At 40.1% G+C, this 12,319-nt stretch overlaps 1 pseudogene; it reads left to right on the top strand.

Moving 5' to 3' along the window:
• The first annotated feature begins 1,630 nt into the window (after window positions 1–1,630).
• On the top strand, window positions 1,631–7,685 carry LOC124974042 (rho GTPase-activating protein 29-like; annotated as a pseudogene).
• Window positions 7,686–12,319: the final 4,634 nt, after the last annotated feature.

Raw genomic sequence — 12,319 nt, 5'->3', positions numbered from 1 at the left:
GCTCACACAAAGACCAATGAAACAAAATAGAGATTCCAAAAATAAATCCCATGCATCTATGGCTAACTGAATCTCAACAAAGTGTCCAAAACCACTTATGGGAGAAAGGACAGCCTTTTCAGGAATGATGCTAGAAAAACTGGACATGCACATACAGAAGATTAAACTCCAATCCCTATTTCTTTCTTGTTACATAAAAATAAATTTAAAATAAATATAAGAGGGAAACTATGGAACAACTACAAGAAAACATATGGAAAACATTTCAAGATATTGGTATAGATGGTGTTTTTGATAAGACTTTTAAATGCACATACAACAAAAGCAAATAGTGAAAAATGGGACTAAGTAAAGTGAAAAACTTCTGTAAAGAAAAGAATACAATCAACAGTGAAAACAAACCACCTGCAGAATGGGAGAAAATCTCTGCAAGCTATTCATTTGACAAAGGATCAATATGCAGAAAACATAAGGAACTCAAAAAACCTGAACACAGCCAGGCACAGTGGTGCATGCCTATAATCCCAGAGGATTGGGAGACTGAGGCAGGAAGACTGCAGTTCAAAGCCAGCTCACCAACTGATCGAGACCCAAACAACTCAGTGAGACCCATCTCTAATTAAAATACAGAAGGGGCAGAGGATGTGGTTCAGTACTTAACCACCTCTGACTTTAATCCCAGTAACAAAACCAACAAAACTGGGGCTGCAAATTAGTGCAGCCACTCTGGAAAGCAGTGTGGAGATTCCTCAGAAAACTTGGAATGGACCTACCATTTGACCCAGCTATCCCACTCCTCGGCCTATACCCAAAGGACTTAAAATCAGCATACTACAGAGATACAGCCACATCAATGTTCATAGCTGCTCAGTTCACAATAGCCAGACAGTAGAACCAACTTAGATGCCCTTCAATTGATGAATGGATAAAGAAACTGTGGTATATATCCACAATGGAATATTACTCAGCTATAAAGAATAATAAAATTATGGTATTTGCAGGCAAATGGATGAAATTGGAGAAAATCATGTTAAGTAAAATAAGCCAATCTCAAAAATTCAAAAGGTGAATGATCTCACTGATAAGCGGATATGACACATAATGGCAGGTGAGAGGGGTGCAAGAATGGAGGAAGGAGGGACTGTGTAGAGGAAAAAGAGAGGTGGGAGGGGTGGGGGGAAGGAAAAAATAACAGAATGAATCAAACATCATTACCCTATGTAAATGTATGATTATGCAAATGGTATGCTGTTATTCCATGTACAAACAAAACAACATGTATCCCATTTGTTTGCAATAAAAATAAATTAAACCAAACAAACAAACAAAAAAACCCAATCAAACAAAAAAACAAACAAAACCACTAAACACAAACAAAAAGTCCAATTAGAAAACTGGTCAATGATCTGAAAAGACACTCTCAAAGGAAGAAACATGAATGACCAACAAGTACATGAAAAATGTTCAACATCTTTAGCCACCCAGGGAATGCAAATCAAAACCATAGTGAGTTATCATGTCACTTCACTTAAAATGGCAATTATCAGAAAAGGAAAACATAACAAATAATGGTGGGAATTTAAAAAAGGAAACCCAGGGTTTGTAGGAATGTCAATTAACACAGTCAGTCATGGAGATTCTTCCAAAGGCTACAAAGATCAAGCATAGGATCCTGCTATCCCACTTCTGGGTATGTACCCAGAGGAAATGAAATCAGTATATCAAAGAGATACTGGTAGTCCCTTCTCTGTTTCCATACTCAAAACAATAGACCACATATAGAATTCACCTCATTGTTCATATATATATATATATATATATATATATATATATATGCAGATACATGTATATGATTATTACATATGTGTAAGCATACATGTATATACATATATATTAATTCAGTGAAAGATTATTTGACCATAACAGTGAAGGAAATTTGATACTTTCAGCAAAATTCTTAAAACTGGTGGACACTATGTAAAGTGAAATTAACCAGATACAGATAGACACATAGAGAATCTACTGCATACTGTATTTTCTTTGTTCTCATGTGGAAGCTAAATTAATTAATTAATTAATTAATTAATTAATTAATTAATTAAATTAAAAAGTCAATCAAAAGGGAGACTAGTAATTACCAGAGCCTGGGAAAGGTGGTGGAGAGGTATGCTAGGGGAAAGCTGGATAATGGGAACCAGAAGAGATAGAAGGGTGACATTCTAGTGACCTCCAGCCTAGTAGGGTGACAATAGCTCAAAAGAACCCATTCTATCTTTTACAAAGAAATAGCATTTGACTCGTGTCTGTTGTGATATTTCCTTGGTCATTCCGAAATTTAGTAATTTGAGTTTTCTCCCTCTTTCTCTTTGTTAGTGTGGCTAAGGGTTTATCAATTTTGTTTATTTTTTCAAAGAACCAACTATTTATTTTGTTAATTTTTCTGATTGTTTCTTTTGTTTCAATTTCGTTGATTTTGGCTCTGATTTTAACTATTTCCTGTTTTCTACTACTTTTGGTGTTGGTCTGCTCTTCTTTTCCAGGGCTTTGAGCTGTAGTATTAAGTCATTATTTGTTGATTTCTACTTCTTTTGTTGAATGCGCCCCATGAAATAAATCTTCCTCTAAGTACTGCTTTCATAGTGTCCCAGAGATTTTGATATGATGTGTCTTTGTTCTCATTTACTTCAACAGATATATGAAAAAATGTTCAACATCTCTAGTAATAAGAGAAATGCAAATCAAAACTACCCTAAGATTCCATCTCACCTAATTAGAATGGCAATTATCAAGAACACAAGCAACAATAGGTGTTGGAGAGGATGTGGGGAAAAAGGTACACTCATACATAGCTGGTGGGGCTGCAAATTAGGGCAGCCACTCTGGAAAGCAGTATAGAGATTCCTCAGAAAGCTTGGAATGGAACCACCATTTGACCCAGCTATCCCACTCCTTGGCCTATACCCAAAGGACTTAAAATCAGCTTACTACAGAGATACAGTCACATCAATGTTCATTGCTGCTCAATTCACCATAACCAGATTGTGGAACCAACCTAGATGTCCTTCAATTGATGGATGGATAAAGAGACTGTGGCATATATATATAATGGAATATTACTCCACCATAAAGAAAGATAAAATTATGGCATTTGCAGGCAAATGGATGAAATTGGAGAATATCATGCTGTTAGATAAGCCAAACTCAAAAAACCAAAGGATGAATGATCTTGCTGATAAGTGGATGAGGATATATAATGGGGGGGGTGGAAGGGGTTAGCATTAGGGTTAGGGTTAGGTTTAGTGTTAGGGTTAAGGAGGGTGGTAAGAATGGAGAAAGGAAGGACTGGATAGAGGGAAAAGAGGGGTGGGAGGGGTCAGGGGGAAGGGAAAAAATAACAGAATGAATCAAACAACATTACCCTGCGTAAATTTATGATTACACAAATGGTATGCCTTGACTCCATGTACAAATACAGAAACAACATGTATCCCATTTGTTTACAATAAAAAATAAATAAATAAATCTTAAAAAAAATCTTTAAAAAAATAAATAAATAAATCTTAAAAAAAAAAGAAATAACAGAGGGGAGCTCAGAGACTCCAAACATAAATAATGAGGAGAGGGAAATGCTAATTACCCTGATTTGATCAGTGGGCACCATCCACATGGATTGAAATATGACTCTCTGCTCCTTCAATAGGCTACATTCCATGTGTTCATTCCAAATAAAAGAAAGCAGGAGTGAGTAAGTAGAAGTCATAAACACTTACCAAGGGTAAATCACAATTGAAAAGTGCAATAATGGAAAGGAAAACATGATGGGTGGCCTCAATCCTGGAGTGACCACATGGGAGAGACTCGAATTGAGGACAATGAGCAGAACTGGCTGTTGGAACCTTAGGGAGAAAACATACTGAGAAAAAACGAGGAGACATTCGGCACCCAAGGGATACAAAGAGGAAACTTGGCTTTATTAGCACTTCAGAAGGAGAGGAGATAAAGAGCAGGACTGAAAGAACAAAAAGAAATGCTGACTAGAAGGTCAAGTTAGGTGAAAGACACGACTGTACCACTGCAAGAAGCTGCAGAGGACAATGGGGCCCAGAGCACAGGGCAGCAGGACTGCAGAGTGGGCCTCAGGCCAGGTGCCATCCAGGAGTGAGGAGGACATGCAGTGGCCCTGAACAAATGTGGCAGTGGGTGGGGCCTGATCCTGTCAATGGGAAGTCGCAAGTGGACTCAGAGGGGACTTTGCCAAGCTCGCTGTGCAGCCAGAGTGGGTTGTCGCTGAAGGAGCCACAGGGCGAGACCAGAGGATTGACTTGCCTCCTCATTTAGGTCCCCATCTGTGTCCCACAACCTCTTTCTCTTTCCTTAGCCACCCACCTTCATTGCCTCCCTGAGTATTCAGGATTATCCTTACAAACTTGGTCTCCTTTGAGAATATCCTGACAAACTGTCCTTTGTCAGGAAAATGTCTGTGAGATATATTTTTTGCAAGGCTCAGTCCACTCATCCAATATTAAAGGAAATTTTTCTACTATGCAACAAGATCAGGTGCTGGGAAGAAACACTGACTCTGTGTAATTGGCCTTGACCTATGCCAAAACCTTGGCAATATATACAAAAAATATAGTGTCATGGGTTGAGGAAAAGCTTCACTTTAAATTGGTGTCCACCAGAAATACTGGAAAGTTGGCAGAGGCAACTGGAGCAAACATAGGACTGGAGAAATTCATGCCCCTGCAGTCTCTGTTCACCAGTGCTCTCCTCAATGACACACAAAATAATCACCTTTTAGAAGAAAGAATTGCAGCTCTCCAAGCCAACAAATTTCTAGAGCCTCTACTGGGGAAGAAAAATGAAATAGAAAAACAAAGGAAAGAAATAAAGGAACTTTGGAAACAGGAACAAAAGGAAATGCTTAAAACAGAAGCTGCTCTCAAAAAGGCAAAATCGTTATGCATGCAATGTCAACATGCATATGAAATAGCAAAATTGTCCATGTTACGTGCAGAGGAGAAGCATCGGGGCTCAAGTGGTGAATTAGCAAAGCATCTCCACAAGCACCTAGCAAGAAAGCGCAGGTTGGAAAAGCAAGCCCTTCACAAAGTAGAAGCAGCCAATGAGTTCCACAAAGTGTGTGTAACAAAGTTCGAAGAAAGATGAAATGCTCATAAAAGTACCAAGAGAGAAATTTTAATATGACTCAGGACACTTGTTTTGCAGTGTGATCGCACCCTGAAAGCTGTAACAGTTAACCTCTTCCAGATGCAGCACCTGCAGCCTGCCTCCCTTGCAAACAGCTTACAGTCTCTCTCTGACAATGCCAAACTCTATGATCCAGGCCACGAGTACAGTGAATGTGTGAAGGCTACAAGTTCAACCGGAGAAGTTGATGGGAGTGGAAGGAAACCATTAGCGAGTAGTTCCCAGACATCTGGATATGGCCCTGCTGACTCTTCAGAGGATGCTGTCCCTCTTCCTGAGAGTTGTGACAAAATTGAAGAGGACAGATGCTCTGCTGACCCCATAGAGAATGTTGTGTACCTTCCTAACAGTTGTGATAAAATCAAAGAGGACAGATGGTCTAACAGTGCAGACCTAACAGGTTCTCCTTTCGTAAGATCAGGGACATTTGGGATGGTTAGTGACTCTGAGAGACCTGGAAGGTGAAGTGAATCTCAATATGTGGATTCAGAATCTTGAAGTCCAGACCACTTCCATCCAAAGCTTCTACAAAATCCATCCAGTGGAACCATGTCTCCTGCAGATGATTTAGGTAAAAGACAGCCACCTTCCCCTCCACAAGTGGGACCACTGCCCTTGGACCAGTTAAGAAAACACTGATGCTGAAAGCAGTTGTCACACACAAGTTGTGACAATTGATATTCCCCACAAAATGCAGAGATTGTGAAGGCATTGTAGTGTTCCAAGGTGTCGAATTTGAAGAGTGTCTCCTTGTTTGTCATCAAAAATGTCTGAACAACTTAGTCATCATCTGTGGCCACCAGAAACTTCTGGGAAATATACACCTATTTGGAGCAGAATTCACACAAGTGGCCCAAAAGGAGCCCAATGGCTTTCTTTTCATACTCAAAATCTGTGCCTCAGAGATTGAGAAGAGAGCCTTATGTGTCCACGGGATCTATTGTGTGGGTGGAAACAAAACAAGAACTGAAAAGCTGTGTTGACCTGTGGAGAATGGAAGGCACTTGGTGGACATTTCAGCATTTACTTCACATGACATCTGTGAGATCTTAAAATTATACCTTCAACAGGTCCCAGAACCACTTCTTTTATTCTGTTTCTATGAGGACTTTATAGACCTTGCCAAAGAGATCCAACATGTTAGTAAAGAACAAGCAGTCAAAAAGGAAGACCCTGAGGATAAAAAATATCCAAATATGTCTATAGCAATAAAGCAAATTATTCTCAAAAGCAAGGACCTTCTAAGACAATTGCCAACATCCAAGTTTAACAGTCTCAGTACCTCATGCATGTAGTAGATCATGCAGAAGAAAACAAGATGAACTCCAAACACTTGGGAGTGATTTTCGGACCCAGTATCATTAGGCCAATGCCCACGACTGCTCCTGTCACCATCTCCTCCCTTGCTGAATATTCCAGTCAGGCCCAGTTGATAGAGTTCCTCATTACTTACTCGCAGAAGATCTTCCATGGGTCCCCACAGCCTCAGGTTGTTATGGGTAGTGCAGGTGCTCTTCCAACACAGGGTGATCACAGCTGTCCTTCAAAGCCTCTTTATCATCAAAAGAAAGACCCTCAGAACACTACAGGAAGTCACCATGTTTTTCTTCAAAGGAAGATATCCACACTGCAGATAGTGAAAGCAAAAATTTTGAATCAACTACATCATTTGAGGAATCAGAATGCCAGCAAGATGCATGTCTCATTGATAACAAAAAACTCGAATTATCACCCCAAAAGGAGGACAACATTTGTAAAACCAGTAAGCCACTTCTTTTGTGATCTGATAGAGCAACAAATGATATGCAGAGGCATACACCAAGGACCAAGAGTAGACCTGTCAGTTTGTCTGGAGATAGGTTTCTTCTTACCAGTCTTCCTAGTGAGAGAAAGAGCAGAAATGTGGGTTAGTTTTGTGAGAATCCTACCTTTGAAGGACTTAATGGAAAAGATACTGTTACTATTATTTTTTTTCCAAATTTAATGACTTTGATCAGGAGATTCTACCAAAAACTTGGGGAAAACAATCTGAGCAAAACTTAAGTGCCAAGACTGCAGCGATTGTGCCTAGTGCACTCCAGGACAAAGTGACAATGAATGTCAGCATCAGTGATGAGCATTCCAGCAGTGTCACACCACCTAACGAGCCAGCCAGGTCAACAGGAGAGGCCTCAGAGACAGTCCTCTGATTCTGACCCTTTCACTCCTGACAGAACACCCAGAATGCTGTAGCCCTAGCACTGGACACCACTTTAAAAGGGATGAACCCCCACCAGCAATGTCAGGGGGACTAAGGAGAGGCCAGCTTCACCTCAGCAGTGATGCCTCCCGGCACAGCTCCTACTCCCCAGAGTCCAGTGGAGAAATCAGCTCCAGACATGGACAGTACCTCAGCTGGTCCTTTGCAGCCAGGAGGGCAGCCTCCAGAGAGCTCAGAGGAGCACGGTCTGCCTGATGTGAGTCCAATGTGCTAAACCATTGCACCTGTAAGAAGCCCTTCAAGATGAAGTCCCACAATTCGTGTGGGGTTGTAAAAATTCAGTTTTTCTTTTTGTTGTTGTGTTCTCTGATATTGTGTTTATTTTATGAAAGAATGTTTAGTAGGACCCCTTTTGTATAGGATTGCCAAAGTGTATATCTTGAGGTTTGTCCTTGTATCCTATTTGCTAGTCATACTGCATAGCAGTGTTGTGATCGGGCCACATTTGTGCCTCGATGGAATCATCTTTAACTTCTGTAGTTTTGAAACGGTGCATGAAATAAGTATCACTATTTTAAAATTTCAAGTGATTTTCCCCATGAAATGGTGCATTTAAATGCATCCCTAATGTGTGATGTTGTCCTCAACAAATTTGCAGTGTGGATATTCCATTGATGCAAGTGAATTTTTACACTAAAAAGCAAAACATGACCAAGGTCGGGCACCATCACTGGTCGGTCTCAGTTGCGAAGCGGGCTGGCAGGCGAGTCAGGCTGACTGCATCATGGAGCTAGCTGGCAGGCACCCAACCCACCCAACCACCAGGCTAAAGTTGGACACCATCACTGAGCGACCGCACCTGATCACCATGCCGAGGTCACTTGCCATCGCGGAGCCAGCCAGCAGAAGATCCAACCCACCTGACCTCCATACCAAGGTTGGGTGCCATCGCTAAGTCTGCCTGCCTGCCCCTCCTACTGCTGAGGGACCCTGCAATTGTCTCTGTGCTGACTCATCACACACTCACTGGGGCTCCCCAGCTTCTTTATAGGCTGGTGCAGGCATTTTGAATTATTCCTGAGGGTGTGGCCATCATCATTGGAAGGGCAGCTCCCTTCCTGACACACCTACAGGAGACTGGAGGACCTTTGACAGTACCCAGGAGTCAAGAAGAGGAGGTACTGAGAGACTAGGGACCAACTCAGACCCACCAGGTGTGTCTGTACCACTGGGTGGGCTCCCCAGAAGGGGCAGTAGTCCCCAAATGCAGGGAACTTCATGGAGTAGTGTGGCCCAGTGAGAATACCCTGCTGGAGCCGTGAACCCAATGAACCAGGAGCATTGCAGAGGAAGGCTGCACAGCAAGAGTATTCAACACAGAGTGAGGGTCTGAGGACCATGCGGTAGCTCCAGTCCCCAGGGTATGTAGCAGAGGAGGGTTGCTCAGTGAGGAGTGCATCATGATCAAATGGGTTTCATCCCAGGGATGCAAGGTTGGTTCAACATCAGGAAATCAATAAATGTAATTCATCATATCAATAGACTTAAAGGCAAGAATCACATGATTATTTCAATAGATGCAGAAAAAGCATTTGAAAAAATACAGCACCCCTTCATGCTCAAAACACTAGAAAAATAGGGATAGTTGGAACATTCCTTAACATTGTAAAGGCCATCTATGCTAAGCCCATGGACGATATCATTCTAAATGGTGAAAAATTGAAAGCATTCCCCCTAAAAACTGGAACAAGGCAGGGATGCCCTCTTTCACCACTTCTTTTCAATATTGTCCTTGAAACTCTAGCCAGAGCAATTAGACAGACCAAAGAAATTAAAGGGATACGAATAGGAAAAGAAGAACTCAAACTATCCCTGTTTGCTGATGGTATCATTATATACTTAGAGGAACCAGGAAATTCCACCAGAAAACTTTTAGATCTCATAAGTGAATTCAGTAAAGTAGTGGGATATAAGATCAATGCACATACATCTAAGGCATTTTTATACATAAGTGATGAATCCTCAGAAAGAGAAATTAGGAAAACTACCCCGTTCACAATAGCATCAAAAAAAATAAAATATTTGGGAATCAATCTCACAAAAGAGGTGAAAGACCTCTATAATGAGAACTAAAGAACAATAAAGAAAGAAATTAAAGAACACCTTAGAAGATGGAAAGATCTCCCATGTTCCTGGATAGGCAGAATTAATATTATCAAAATAGCCATACTACCAAAAGTGCTATACAGATTCAATGCAATTCCAATTAAAATCCCAATGACGTACCTTACAGAAATAGAAGAAGCAATCACAAAATTCATCTGGAAGAATAAGAAACCCAGAATAGCTAAAGCAATCCTTGGCAGAAAGAGTGAAGCAGGGGGCATCGCAATACCAGATCTTCAACTCTACTACAAAGCAATAGTAACAAAAACAGCATGGTATTGGTATCAAAATAGAAAGGTGGATCAATGGTACAGAATAGAGGACACGGACACAAACCCAAATAAATACAATTTTCTCATACTAGACAAAGGGGCCAAAAATATGCAATGGAGAAAAGATAGCCTCTTCAACAAATGGTGCTGGAAAACTTGGAAATCCATATGCAACAGAATGAAACTAAACCCATATCTCTCACCATGCACGAAACTAAACTCAAAATGGATTAAGGATCTCAGAATCAGACCAGAGACCTTGCATCTTATAGAAGAATAAGTAGGTCCAGAGCTTCAACATGTCGGATTACGACCAGACTTCCTCAACAGGACTCCCATAGCACAAGAAATAAAAGCAAGAATCAATAACTGGGATAGGTTCAAACTAAAAAGCTTTCTCTCAGCAAAGGAAACAATCAGCAATGCAAAGAAAGAGGCTACAGAGTGGGAGAAAATCTTTGCCACGCATACTTCAGATAGTGCACTAATCTCCAGAATCTATAAAGAACTCAAAAAACTCTATACCAAGAATGCAAATAATCCAATCGACAAATGGGCTAAGGAAATGAATAGACACTTCACAGAAGAAGACCTACAAGCAATCAACAAACATATGGAAAAATGTTCAACATCTCTAGTAATAAGAGAAATGCAAATCAAAACCACCCTAAGATTCCATCTCACCCCAATTAGAATGGCGATTATCAAGAATACAAGCAACAACAGGTGTTGGCAAGGATGTGGGGAGAAAGGTACACTCATACATTGCTGGTGGGGCTGCAAATTAGTACAACCACTCTGGAAAGCAGTGTGGAGATTCCTTAGAAAACTTGGAATGGAACCACCATTTGACCCAGCTATCCCACTCCTTGGCCTATACCCAAAGGACTTAAAAGCAGTATATTACAGAGATACAGCCACATCAATGTTCATAGCTGCTCAGTTCACAATAGCCAGATTGTGGAACCAAACTAGATGTCCTTCAATTGATGAATGCATAAAGAAACTGGTATATATATATACAGTGGAATATTACTCAGCCATAAAGAATGAAAAAAATTATGGCATTTGCAAGTAAATGGATGAAATTGGAGAATATCATGCTAAGTGAGATAAGCCAATCTCAAAAAACCAAAGGATGAATGATATCACTAATAAGTGGATGATGACACATAATGGGGGGTGGGAGGAGTTAGTGTTAGGGTTAGAGTTAGGGTTAGGGAGGGGGGCAAGAATGGAGGAAGGAAGGACTGTATAGAGGGAAAAGAGGGGTGGGAGGGGTGGGGAAAAATAACAGAATGAGTCAAACAACATTACCCTATGTAAATTTATGATTACACAAGTGGTATGCCTTTACGCCATGTACAAACAGAGAAACAACATGTATCCCATTTGTTTACAATAAAAAAAAGAGTTAGAGATACTGAAAAAAAAGACAGACATCCTTGAAATGAAGGAAATAATAAACCAAATTAAGAGCTCCATAGAAAGCATAACCAATAGGATAGAACACCTGGAAAACAGAACCTCAGACATTGAGGAAAAATTATTTAACTTTGAAAACAAAGTTGACCAAACAGAGAAGATGGTAAGGAATCATAAACAGAATGTACAAGAAGATGCGATATCATTAAAAGGCCAAATTTAAGAATTATTGGGATTGAGGAAGGCACGGAGAAACAAACCAAAGAATGAACAATCTATTCAATGAATTAATATCACAAAATTTTCCAAAGCTGAAGAATGAAATGGAAAATCAAACACAAGAGTCTTATAGGACTCCAAATATACAAAATTACAACAGACCCACACCAAGGCACATTATAATGAAACTACCTAACATACAATATAAAGACAGAATTTTAAAGACTGCAAGAGAAAAAAATCAAATTACATTCAGGGGGAAACCAATGCGGATATCAGCAGATTTTTCAACCCAGACATTAAAAGCTAGAAGGGCCTGGAACAACATTTACCAAGCCCTGAAAGAAAATGGATGCCAACCAAGAATCTTATACCCAGCAAAACTTACCTTCAGATTTGATGATGAAATAAAATCCTTCCATGATAAACAAAAGCTAAAAGAATTTACAAAAAGAAAACTGGCACTACAGAACATTCTCAGCAAAATATTCCATGAGGAAGAGATGAAAACAACAATGTAAATCAGCAAAGGGAGGAACTACCCTAAAGGAACAGCCAAATAAAGAGAAACCAATTCCTGTCAAAAAAAAATTGCCAAATGATCAGGAATACAAATCATATTTCAATAATAACCGTGAATGTTAATGGCCTGAATTCATCAATCAAAAGACATAGACTGGCAGATTGGATTAAAAAGAAAGATCCAACAATATGTTGCCTACAAGAGACTCATCTCATAGAAAGAGATACCCATAGACTAAAGGTGAAAGGATGGGGAAAAACATACCATGCAAATGGACTCAGCAAAAAAGCTGGAGTATCCATC

The sequence above is a fragment of the Sciurus carolinensis genome, unplaced genomic scaffold (genome assembly GCF_902686445.1).
Source record: "Sciurus carolinensis unplaced genomic scaffold, mSciCar1.2, whole genome shotgun sequence".
Taxonomy (NCBI): domain Eukaryota; kingdom Metazoa; phylum Chordata; class Mammalia; order Rodentia; family Sciuridae; genus Sciurus; species Sciurus carolinensis.
This window is presented reverse-complemented; position numbering and strand designations above follow the sequence as displayed.